The 13,737-nt window shown below is 42.1% G+C and overlaps 1 pseudogene; it reads left to right on the top strand.

Moving 5' to 3' along the window:
• On the top strand, positions 1 to 1,809 carry LOC106581875 (toll-like receptor 7; annotated as a pseudogene).
• Positions 1,810 to 13,737: the final 11,928 nt, after the last annotated feature.

The raw sequence follows: 13,737 nt of genomic DNA, 5'->3' as shown, positions 1-13,737 counted from the left end.
AGAAGAAACTGGTGATGTCCGAAAACATTAATACAAAATATTTGAAAGAAAATATTTAAGCATAGATCTGTTAGTTTTATGTCTATGTAGAACAACATAGGAAAGGTCAATAGAATCAGAATATTTTTTTGTGGGGGGGAAATGCCCTCATAACCTTTTAATATGTTAACAAACCATCTACAATTGCTTTGTTGAGGTGTGCCACAGTCATGTACAATTTATTTGAATCCCAGCAAACAGAAGTGATTGTTTTCTATACTTTTATATTTTATTGAGCAGTGAATTTTAATCTTAGACTTATTGTGTCCTGTGGTTTAAGAGGCAATAAAACGTATTATCATTACCCCTCTAGTAATGACACTGTCCTATTCCCCCTGTCAGAGGACAGAGTGTATATCCCTTCAGGTGTGTGTGGTGATGCTGCTGGGCCTGTGGTGCTTCTTCGTGCTGGCAGCTGGAGGCTGGTACCCAAAAACTCTGCCATGTGACGTCAACCTGGCCAGCAACGGGAGCGGTGTCAATGTGGACTGCACTGAGAGAGGACTCCTGGAGGTCCAAAATGACATTTCCAAAAACACCACCAATCTAACCCTCACCATCAACCACATCCCTTAAATCAACTCCACTCCTTACAGGGCCTGGAGAACATCATGGTGATCGACATGCGCTGCAAGATCGGCCACAAGAACAACATCTTCAAAGACCTGAGGAATCTGAAGGCTCTGTATCTGGATGGGAATCAGCTCTCCAGCATCCCAAAGGGTCTCCCTCCGAACCTCATTCTGCTCAGGCTAGAGGTGAATCCAATATATACCATTCTGAAAAATAACCTCTCTGACATCACTAATGTACAGATTCTTTATTTGGGTCCAAAATGTTACTATCGTAACCCATGTAATGTTTCCTATCAAATTAAGGAGGGTGCGTTTCTACAGCTTGGTAACATTACTTTGCTATCCCTCAAGTCAAATAACCTATCCTACATTCCCCAAAAGGTACCAACAAGTCTCAGAGAGTTGTATCTCTATAACAACAAGATTTTAATAATTTTACCCAATTTGAGATTCTTGACGTAAGTGGAAACTGCCCACGCTGTTACAATGCACCATTTCCTTGTGTTCCATGCCCTCACGATTCACAACTTCAGATTAACTAAAATGCTTTTAAAACGTTGACCAAGCTGAGGATACCATGTCTGCAGTAGTAACTTCCTCACATATGTACTTATGGCGTGGTTTCAGAACTGTACAGAGCTGCGAGTTCTTGATCTCTCAACTAACGTTTTAGCTAGATAGATAGCAAATGCTAACTTCCCACGAGCTCTAACCAACCTCAAATAATTGGACCTGTCTTTTAACTACGAGTTGCAGAAGTACCCAGCTACTCTGAACCCTCTCTGAACCTTCCTGAAATCCCTGAAAGTATTCACCCTCAGGGGCTTTGTCTTCCAACAACTGCCCCATGCAGATATCCGGCCATTGATTCCTCTAAAGAACCTCAAGGTCATTGACCTGGGCACCAACTTCATCAAAATGACCAACCTCAACCTTGGAGCTCAAAAGCTTCCAAATAAAAAATGTATTAGACAATAACATATCGTCCCCTACTCAAAGTGGTAATTCTGTTGATTTTTCTGGAGAAGCCTTAAATGTCTCCCCAATGTCAGATGCTGAGCACTACCACAAAGGAGAAGTGAGAGAGATTCATTGTTTTAGATATGATGAGTATGCATGCAGCTGCAAATAGTAGGACAAGGAGGCTGGGACACTGAATTCATTCGTTAATAACTGTGCAGCCAGTTTGGGAAAAAATTGGATATGAGCAGGAATAACATATCCTTCCTTCACTCCAGATTCTTGAACCTTGCTAACATTAGATGCCTAAATCTCTATGGAAATTCGATGAGCCGAAGTCTAAATGGTTCCGAGATCACTTATCTCACTAACTTAAAGTATCTTGACTTCTCATCTAACTGTCTAGACATTTTCTATTGCTCAGCGTTTCAGGAACTGAGAAGTTTAGTTTATGTGAGACATAAGCCACAACGACCATTATTTTGAATCTGAGGGTTTGACCCATATGCTGAATTTCACCAACAATTTGACCAATCTGAAGATATTACTCACGAACTACAATAATATTTCCACCTCCCCCAACACAGAGCTGGAAAGCCCTTCTCTGAAGAAGATAGAATTCAAAGGTAGCCGTTTAGATATGCTGTGGAGGGATAAGATACTATATACAGTACATCAACTACTTTCGGAAACTGGTTAATCTGAGGGTCCTCTCTCACAACAACCTTAACTTCCTTCCTCAGCAAGTCTTTAGACACATTCCAGACCAATGTACTGAGCTCTACATCAATGTAATGAGGTCTGTGTGTAGCTTGTGTAGAGAAGTCAGGCACAGGACAGCAGATATAAGTAAATAAACGTAATTTACTAAAAAAATAGACAAATACAATACAATAAAGCGAGCCCACATAACGGACCGTATTACATACAAACAATTACTCACAAACAAACATGGGGGATTGGGGGATTGAAACCAGGTGTGTAAGACAAAACAAATGGATAATGAAAAGTGGATCGGCGATGGCTAGAAGGCCGGTGACATCGACCGCCGAACAATGAGAGGGACCGACTTCGGCAGAAGTCGTGACAATCAACAACAACATACTGAAGGTTTTTAGTTGGGAGAAGCTGATCATACTTCAGTCCTGACAGGTCTCAGATCTCAGTAGTAATAGACTAACATCAGTTCCTCCAGAGCTCTCCAACTGCAAGCACAACTAATGTTGATGCATAATAACGAGTTCATTACCTGAATGCATCTCAATAGCCTAGGCGTTAACAAAATATTCATACAAATATGATTAGGCCTCTCATAGACTAGGCATTGTAGAAAGAGGGTCAATCAAGATAGGTCTGTCAAATGAATGTAGCATTGGAAAAATATACATAAATCCAGCCATAGACTATAACCTTTCATCATCACATTTTTGTTGTTGTTGTTGGTTTATGTAGACCTAGCCCCACCCACATCCGTTCCACGCATCGAAAGGGGTTGGAGGCGAAGGAAAAACAAATAAGTGCTACCAAATATAACAATATCCAATAAATATTCGAATCAAGTGTGAAAATAAGACGTATTAAACACGTCTGTAAAACCACAATGAGGACATAGACCTACCGAGCAAGTTTTCATAAATCATTGGGTACATCGTACGAAAAACATCAGAGTCATCTTAAATAGGGGCATAATTCATGTTCGAATTTACAACATAACCTACATAGGCATTTCATCATTAAGACCTTTAGGAAATAATGTCTGGAGGGTGAAAATCCAAAAATATTATCTTTTACTCAGAGTATTATTAATGTCACCTCCCCTGTCTGATATCTTAACTTTCTCTATGCCACAAAATCTAAAGGTAGAAATGTCATGCTTTAGGGTCATGAAAATGTACTGCTACTGGATAATCCCTGTCCTTTCTCCTGATTTAACTTTTATGTTCACTGATTCTCTGTTTGAGAACGAGAGGTTTTACCTACATAGCAGAGCCCACATGGACATTTAATAATGTAAATAACATGGGTGGTGGAACACGTAATAATGTAATTTTTTTGGAACCGTTTTCCTGTATGTGGGTGGCAGAAACATTCACACTTCATCATATTATTGCACTGTGCGCATACCCTGCATTTATAGCTACCATTTGGAAGAGGGCTAAAAGAGCCTGGCTGATTTTCTTTTGTGACTGGCAGTTGGTATGAACCAATTTAGCGCGTAAATTGCAACCTCTCCTATAGACAATAAGTGGTGGATTTTTAAATTCAGCTGGCAAACTGGGTCCGATGATAAAATAATTCTTGACCGCATCTTCCACTTTTCGCGAGTTCAAAGTATATGTGGTTGTGAACATTACGGAGTGTTGTTTAGCTTTAGCGGGCCTGTTTTGTAGAAGTTCATCTCGTGTTTTTCCCAATGCCAAATTAAGAGCTTTATCCACACATTGTGGCGAATAGCCTCTTCTTAGAAACCTAATGCGCATCTCCGCTGCTTTTTCTAGATAATCCTCTGTGGACTGGCATATACGGCACAGTCTGAAAAACTGGCTTCTTGGAAGTCCTCTTTTTAATGGCTCGGGATGGAAGCTGTCCCCCTGTAATAGAGTATTTCTGTCCGTTTCTTTTCTATACAGAGTTGTTAACAGGGTTCCATTTGATTTCTCAATCCACATATCGAGGTAATGAACACGTTTAGTGTCACAGTCAATGGTGACTGTGTCAATGTCACTGAGTAATGGTATAAAGTCTGACAGCTCTTCTCCCGTTCCTTCCCATATGCAAAAAAATTTCGTCAAAAATCGATACCACTTCAGGACTTTATTCAAAAATGTATTTTCGTTTTTAATATTAACAAAACGTTCTTCAAAAAGACCCACATAAAGTTTCGCATAGCTCGGAGCGAATGTGGAGCCCATCAATGTTCCATTCGTTTGGAGGTAGTATTCATCATCAAACCTGAAATAGTTATACGTCAAAAAATATTCAGCCTGCTCTAGAATAAAGTTTGTTGGTGGATATTCCTTAGTATCTCTGTCTCCCAAATTGTGAGCAAGTTTCATGAGGCAAAACCAATGGCACCCAGAAAAACAAAATATGGGTTGAAATAACCCGTTACAACCAGTCAGAAGTGCACATACACTTTACAACAAACAATTCCACACATAGACATGGGGGGAACAGAGGGTTATATACACGTCAAGTAATGAGGGGATGTAAACCAGGTGTGTGGGTAAACAAGTCAAAACAAATGGACAATGAAAGGTGGATCGGCGATGGCTAGAAGACTGGTAACGCCGACCGCCGAACGCCGCCCGAACAAGGAGAGGAACCGACTTCGGCGGAAGTTGTGACATAATTCATTAAGTGCCTGTTCTTCTGTTCTAGTGAGATTCTTCTGAATGTGGTTTGTTTGTCTCGTATATACTGACATGGCTTCTTGTTTGACTAACCTACAATAGGTATTAATCGAGGACTTGTTAACCATAGGACAGAATTTGCTTTTGGGCTTAAAATGGGTACCAGTTCTTTGATCTGTTTCTAGGCCCAAAACAGTGCTTTGAGAAAACACATGCTTAAATTTAATCTTGCGAAAGAATTTAAACAGATCTACTTTCGTATCGAATGGTTTATCTGCATGTAGGTACGAAAGAGAGGCCCTTAGATAAGACTGAGACTTGCGCGTCAGTAAGGTCTTTTTTGGAGAGGTTAATTACTGAGTCCTGCTTTAGCTCCGTGTCCACGGCCTGTGTTTCTGGTCCCCTCTTCGACCGCTTGCCTCTCCGACGTCGTTTATTTTCTTTCGTGGAGCCTTGTGTTGCTTCCGGGCTAAAAAAACAGACTGTGCAATGGTAGCTGGAGACGCTCTCTGTAGGGAATTCGCTCTCAGTGGATGCCTCTGTGTCCAAGTTTCCATGTCCTCCCACTTCTGCGTATCTGCGTCCCCTGATCAGTGGTGCGTCCCTACGTCGGCCTCTCCGTGCTCCTGTCCTTGGGCCTTCCCATGCGTACACCTGGTTGAGCTGGTAGTCCTCTGTGTCTCGTTGATATTTCTTGATCTTTGTTGCTTGTAGAAAGTCTCTGTATTTCCCAATGGACTGATTGATCGTGTCGTCTATGGCTGTGAAATTTGGGCCTAGAATCTCTTTCATTTAAAAAAAAACTCACAAAAGCTCTGATGAACGCCGTGAGGCCGATACGTAAGCTTATTAAAGATCAGTGATACTATCAAGAGCAGTGTGCGGTTTCCTTTTTCTTCTACTTGTTCAACTGTTACCATGCACCTGCAAAAAAGATTGCTCAGATGTGCGAGTGCCATTTGAATTTTGTTGGTTTATAACATGCACAATTAGAAGCATCTATCTATATAGAGTAAGCGTGACTAAATTCGAGCCCAGTACTTTGCTCACCGCATACTCCTTCTATTGTCTCGTCTGTTAGCCACAAAAAGCCCCCACCTGCTAATCTGCAAGTGTGTGCGTGCCACTGGCGATGTACTTTGCGGGACATGCTAGCTGTTCTCGGCAGCGCATCATCACTTCAAACACATTACATTGTGGTGTTATCGGTTGGCCTACTACTACTGGTAGTACTGGTAAAATGTAAGTTATGAATTGTAAATCACCATACAGCTGACACACTTCGATTTCATCAATCAATTTGACTTCAATTTGGTTGTCCAGCACCCCCTAACCACATCGAAGGGACAGCAGTGGAGAAGGTGGAAAGTTTTAAGTTCCTCAGCGGTGTACACATCACAGACAAACTGAAATGGTCCACCCACACAGACAGTGTCGTGAAGAAGGCATAACAGCGCCTCTTCAACCTCAGGAGGCTGAAGAAATGTGGCTTGTCACCCAAAACCCTGACAAACTTTTACAGAAGCACAATCAAGAGCCTCCTGTCTGGCTGTATCACAGACTGGTACGACAACTACAACGCCCTCAACCGCAAGGCTCTCCAGAGGGTGGTGCAGTCTGCACAGTGCATCACCGGGGGCAAACTACCTGCCCTCCATGACACCTACAGCATCCAATGTCACAGGAAGGCTAAAAAGATCATCAAGGACAATAACCACCCGAGCCACTGCCTGTTCACACCGCTACCATCCAGAAGGCGAGGTCAGTACAGGTGCATCAAAGCTGGGATCGAGAGACTGAAAAACAGCTTGAAAAACATCTCAAGGCTATCAGACTGCTAAACAGCAATCACTAACTCAGAGAGGCTGCTGCCTACATTGAGACCCAATCACTGGCCACTTTAATAAATGGATCACTAGTGACTTGAAACAATGCCACTGTAAATAATGTCACTTTAACACAGTATTAGGTCAAACTTTTTTGCAATAGTGGTGCGTGGGTAAAATCACTGCTGAAACCATGCCAGGAAAAAAAAGCCATATTACAACCTATGTGTTGTGATAATTGCGACACCGTGATATATAGGCCGAGACAATAAGAAGACACAGTGGCAGAATAAATTCAACCACACCTTTGTTCCATCACAAAACTGAAGAGCAACATATGTCCTGTGAACTCCACAAAATATTTTGCATGTAACAAACAGTTAAATGACCTACATCATTGTCAAGCAAGTTAATACAGTGGGGCAAAAAAGTATTTAGTCAGCCACCAATTGTGCAAGTTCTCCCACTTAACCTGTTGGGGGTAGGGGGCAGTATTGACACGGCCGGATAAAAAACGTACCCGATTTAATCTGGTTACTACTAAGATTCTGAACAGGAAGTGGCATGTCTGACAAGTTGTTGTTCATCTTGGCTCTTTTTATTGAAGACTGAGGATCTTTGCTGTAACGTGACACTTCCTACGGCTCCCATAGGCTCTCAGAGCCCGGGAAAAAGCTGAATGATATCGAGGCAGCCCCAGGCTGAAACACATTTACGCTTTTGGCAAGTGGCCGATCAGAGGACAATGGGCTTAGGCGCGTGCACTGGTCGCCCCCGTGCTTTATTTTCTTTCCTCTTTTTACCTAAACGCAGATTCCCGGTCGGAATATTATCGCTTTTTTACGAGAAAAATGGCATAAAAATTGATTTTAAACAGCGGTTGACATGCTTCGAAGTACGGTAATGGAATATTTAGAATTTCTTTGTCACGAAATGCGCCATGCTCGTCACCCTTATTTACCCTTTCGGATAGTGTCTTGAACGCACAAACAAAACGCCGCTATTTGGATATAACAATGGATTATTTGGGACCAAACCAACATTTGTTATTGAAGTAGAAGTCCTGGGAGTGCATTCTGATGAAGAACAGCAAAGGTAATAACATTTTTCTTATAGTAAATCTGACTTTGGTGAGTGCTAAACTTGCTGGGTGTCTAAATAGCTAGCCCTGTGATGCCGGGCTATCTACTGAGAATATTGCAAAATGTGCTTTCACCGAAAAGCTATTTTAAAATCGGACATATCGAGTGCATAGAGGAGTTCTGTATCTATGATTCTTAAAATAATTGTTATGCTTTTTGTGAACGTTTATCGTGAGTAATTTAGTACATTTTTAGTAAATTCACCGGAAGTTTGCGGGGGGTATGCTAGTTCTGAACGTCACATGCTAATGTAAAAAGCTGGTTTTTGATATAAATATGAACTTGATTGAACAAAACATGCATGTATTGTATAACATAATGTCCTAGGTGTGTCATCTGATGAAGATCATCAAAGGTTAGTGCTGCATTTAGCTGTCTTCTGGGTTTTTGTGACATTATATGCTAGCTTGAAAAATGGGTGTCTGATTATTTCTGGCTGGGTACTCTGCTGACATAATCTAATGTTTTGCTTTCGTTGTAAAGCCTTTTTGAAATCGGACAGTGTGGTTAGATTAACGAGAGTCTTGTCTTTAAAATGGTCTAAAATAGTCATATGTTTGAGAAATTGAAGTAATAGCATTTCTAAGGTATTTGAATAACGCGCCACAGGATTCCACTGGCTGTTACGTAGGTGGGACGATTTCGTCCCACTGGCCCTAGAGAAGTTAAAAAGATAAGAGAGGCCAGTAGGTACACGCCAACTATGACAGACAAAATGAGCATTTTCTTTCTCCAGAAAATCACATTGTAGGATTTTTAATTAATTAATTTGCAAATTATGGTGGAAAATAAGTATTTGGTCACCTACAAACAAGCAAGATTTCTGGCTCTCACAGACCTGTAACTTCTTCTTTAACCTCTATGGGCTAGGTGGGACGCAACATTTTTTCAAAAACCAGCTTTTTACATTAGCATGTGACTAGCATGTGACTAGCATTCCCACCGAACACTGCCAGTGAATTTACTAAATTACTCACGATAAACGTTCACAAAAAGCATAACAATTATTTTAAGAATTATAGATACAGAACTCCTCTATGCACTCGATATGTCCGATGTTAAAATAGCTTTTTTTTTGCAATTTTTCTCATAAAAAAGCGATAATATTCCGACCGGGAATCTGCGTTTAGATGAACAGACAAAGGAAAAGAAAGCATTCGGTCGAAGCGGGCACGCGCCTAAGCCCATAGTACTCTGAGTGGCCACTTGCCAAAAGCGATAAAGTGTTTCAGCCAGAGCCTGCCTCGATATCGTTCAACTTTTTCCCGGGCTCTGAGACCCTATGGAAGACGTAGGAAGTGTCACGTTATTGCACAGATCCTGAGTCTTCAATAAAAAGAGCCAAGATGAAACACTACTTCTCAGACAGGCCACTTCCTGCTTGAAATCTTCTCAGGTTTTGGCCTGCCATAGGAGTTCTGTTATACTCACAGACACCATTCAAACAGTTTTAGAAACTTTAGGGTGTTTTCTATCCAGAGCCAATAATTATATGCATATTCTAGTTACTGGGCAGGAGTAGTAACCAGATTAAATCGGGTACGTTTTTTATCCAGCCGTGTCAATACTGCCCCCTAGCCCTAACAGGTTAAGAGGCTCCTCTGTCCTCCACTCGTTACCTGTATTAATGGCACCTGTTTGAACTTGTTATCAGTATAAAAGACACCTGTCCACAACCTCAAACAGTCACACTCCAAACTCCACTATGGCTAAGACCAAAGAGCTGTCAAAGGACACCAGAAACAAAATTGTAGACCTGCACCAGGCTGGGAAGACTGCATCTGCAATAGGTAAGCAGCTTGGTTTGAAGAAATCAACTGTGGGAGCAATTATTAGGAAATGGAAGACATACAAGACCACTGATAATCTCCCTCGATCTGGGGCTCCACGCAAGATCTCACCCCGTGGGGTCAAAATGATCACAAGAACGGTGAGCAAAAATCCCAGAACCACACGGGGGGGACCTAGTGAATGACCTGCAGAGAGCTGGGACCAAAGTAACAAAGCCTACCATCAGTAACACACTACGTCGCCAGGGACTCAAATCCTGCAGTGCCAGACGTGTCCCCCTGCTTAAGCCAGTACATGTCCAGGCCCGTCTGAAGTTTGCTAGAGACCATTTGGATGATCCAGAAGAGGATTGGGAGAATGTCATATGGTCAGGTGAAACCAAAATATAACTTTTTGGTAAAAACTCAACACGTCGTGTTTGGAGGACAAAGAATGCTGAGTTGCATCCAAAGAACACCATACCTACTGTGAAGCATGGGGGTGGAAACATGCTTTGGGGCTGTTTTTCTGCAAAGGGACCAGGACGACTGATCCGTGTAAAGCAAAGAATGAATGGGGCCATGTATCGTGAGATTTTGAGTGAAAACCTCCTTCCATCAGCAAGGGCATTGAAGATGAAACGTGGCTGGGTCTTTCAGCATGACAATAATCCCAAACACACCACTCGGGCAACGAAGGAGTGGCTTCGTAAGAAGCATTTCAAGGTCCTGGAGTGGCCTAGCCAGTCTCCAGATCTCAACCCCATAGAAAATCTTTGGAGGGAGTTGAAAGTCCGTGTTGCCCAGCGACAGCCCCAAAACATCACTGCTCTAGAGGAGATCTGCATGGAGGAATGGGCCAAAATACCAGCAACAGTGTGTGAAAACCTTGTGAAGACTTAGAGCAAACGTTTGACCTGTGTCATTGCCAACAAAGGGTATATAACAAAGTATTGAGGTAAACTTTTGTTATTGACCAAATACTTATTGTCCCACCATAATTTGCAAATAAATTCATAAAAAATCCTACAATGTGATTTTCTGGATTTTTTTCCCTCATTCTATCTGTCATAGTTGAAGTGTACATATGATGAAAATTACCGGCCTCTCTCATATTTTTAAGTGGGAGAACTTGCACAATTGGTGGCTGACTAAATACTTTTTTGCCCCACTGTATTTCCGACATTTTCAGACTATTAAACAACTATTGATTTAGAACCACGGAGAGTTACCGCAAGTCGCAAAGAAAACAGGCACTGCCTCTACTATTCCAGCACCATTTCAAATTCAATATTTCAACATAATCTAATAATACAGTAACAACTAAAAGGTACCAACAACTATTTAGTCCAGTCAATGTAAGCTAAATATTTGGCTGTCCATGATACTGATTTCTGTGTGTGTGCGTGCATGCGTGCAAGTACAAAAAACATGTTGACTCACCCTACTTGTAGAGAAACGCCAATGCCATCCTCCTCTTTCATGTTGCCTAAACACCTCCCTCTGCAACTGGATCCTGGACTTCCTGACAGGCCGCCCCCAGGTAGTAAGGGTAGGTAACAACACATCCGCTACACTGATCCTCAACACAGGGTTCCCTCAGGGGTGCGTGCTCAGTCCCCTCCTGTACTCCCTGTTCACTCATGACTGCACGGCCAGGCACGACTCCAACACCATCATTAAGTTTGCCGATGACACAACAGTGGTAGGCCTGATCACCGACAACGACGAGACAGCCTATAGGGAGGAGGTCAGAAACCTGGCCGTGTGGTGCCAGGGCAACAACCTTTCCCTCAACGTGATCAAGACAAAGGAGATGATTGTGGACTACAGGAAAAAGAGGACCAAGCACGCCCCTATTCTCATCGACAGGGCTGCAGTGGAGCAGGTTGAGAGCTTCAAGTTCCTTGGTGTACACATCACCAACGAACTAACATGGTCCAAACGCACCAAGACAGTCATGAAGAGGGCACAACAAAACCTATTCCCCCTCAGGAGACTGAAAAGATTTGGCATGGGTTCTCAGATCCTCAAAAGGTTCTACAGCTGCACCATCGAGAGCATCCTGATGGGTTGCATCACTGCCTGGTATGGCAGCTGCCTGGTATGGCAACTGCTCAGCCTCCGACCGCAAGGCAAGGCCCAGGACATCACTTGGGCCAAGCTTCCTGCCAGGACCTCTATACCAGGCGGTATCAGAGGAAGGCCCTAAAAATTGTCAAAGACTCCAGCCACCCTAGTCATAGACTGTTCTCTCTGCTACCGCACGGCAAGCGGAACCGGAGCGCCAAGTCTAGGTCTAAGAGGCTTCTAAACAGCTTCTACCCCCAAGACATAAGACTCCTGATCACCTAATCAAATGGCTACCCAGACTACCCAGACTATTTGCAGACTATGGCTACCCCCCCGCCACTCTTTTACATCGCTGCTACGCTCTGTTGTTATCATCTATGCATAATCACTTTAATAACTCTACCTACATGTACATATTACCTCAACTAACCTGTACCCCCGCACATTGCCTCTCTACCGGTACCCCCCTGTATATAGTCTCACAATAGTTTTTTACTGCTGCTCTTTAGTTACTTGTTACTTTTATTTCTTATCAATATATTTTTAACTGCATTGTTGGTTAGGGGCTCGTAAGTAAGCGTTTCACTGTAAGGTCTACACCTGTTGTATTCGGAGCATTTGACTAATAAAATTTGATTTGATTTAAATGATCTATGACTGTCGTTCAGTACACACTTTTTGGCTACCTGGCTAACAGTAAAATGTTTGCTCGCTAGCCTAATTTCCTTTCATGGGCAATGATGATTTGATTTGATTTAAATGATCTATGACTCTGTCGTTCAGTACACACTTTTAGGCTACCTGGCTAACAGTAAAATGTTTGCTCACTAGCCTAATTTCCTTTCATGGGCAACGAAAAGCCAGGCCAGTTAATTGACATTAGCCTACAACATCTAGCTATATGTTGAACTTCCATCCTCTCAGGCCAGGAGCACTATGTCTGTATTTATGGTTGGTATAGAATCGCTGTTATAATCATTGACCAGTATGGAGAATTATGTAAAACCACAAGTCCAAATCCCTATTTCTATCCATGGCTAATTTAGGAAATTGCTAGCTAGCCACTGGAGGACAACACAACAACGAGATGCATTTTTTTTTCTGTCAATGACGTTTGGCTTCTGATGTGATAGGTCTGTAGCCATATCCAATCTGGCTTCCTTTGACACTTTTTTTGGGTGCGCCAGGACCCTTCACATTTGAGCTCACTCAGTATGGCTATTCTTTTTTATTATTATTATCAAGGGAGGCCAAATGCTCGCTGGCTGCCCTTGCGTTCAATGCTACGGCGGCAACAAGATCACACTCTTTTTGATCAGACAGCATCAGATAGATGGGCAACACCTACTGAGATAGAGTGGCGCTGTTTCCTTCGCTCGGATGCTTTCTCCGGTGAGATACATTCAGCCTCTGGCGAATTGAAGGACATTTATGAAAACACAGAGACATGAAAGAACAATTATTTAGCATATTTTTTTGTAGCACATTTTTTGGGGGAAGCCTGGCTTACTTTTGCGTACATAAATAAATACCACTTCTTTTCTGTAAATAAAAGTGAAACCTCAGTTCAGAGAAACAAAGGGACAGTTGGGACATTAGCTAGTAGCTGTGACGATAACCTGTACAGCCTGTGCCTTCAAGCAAGGTTACTCTGCAGATTATGCATTATGCAGACATACTCTCCGGCTTTCAAACTTAGACAGTCCATCATCATTAATGCAAAATGCATGATCATCACCCTGGACTGAGTAAATGGTAAAACAGTAAATAATCAAACATTATTTAATACAACCAAACATAGTCCAGGAGAGTTTTTGGAATAAATTATGCAATTTTTGTGACAAATAGGTTTTAGAGAAAGCAGGAGAAAGCCCCGCTCACTGTAAGCAGAAAATTACTTGGCTTTAGAGAACAATAATGTTTTTTTAATTGATAATTGAAATGGACCTTTACTTTGTATAACAATCGTTATGAGAGCAATAAAGGAGACAATAATCAAC

The sequence above is a fragment of the Salmo salar genome, chromosome ssa21 (genome assembly GCF_905237065.1).
Source record: "Salmo salar chromosome ssa21, Ssal_v3.1, whole genome shotgun sequence".
Classification (NCBI taxonomy): domain Eukaryota; kingdom Metazoa; phylum Chordata; class Actinopteri; order Salmoniformes; family Salmonidae; genus Salmo; species Salmo salar.
This window is presented reverse-complemented; position numbering and strand designations above follow the sequence as displayed.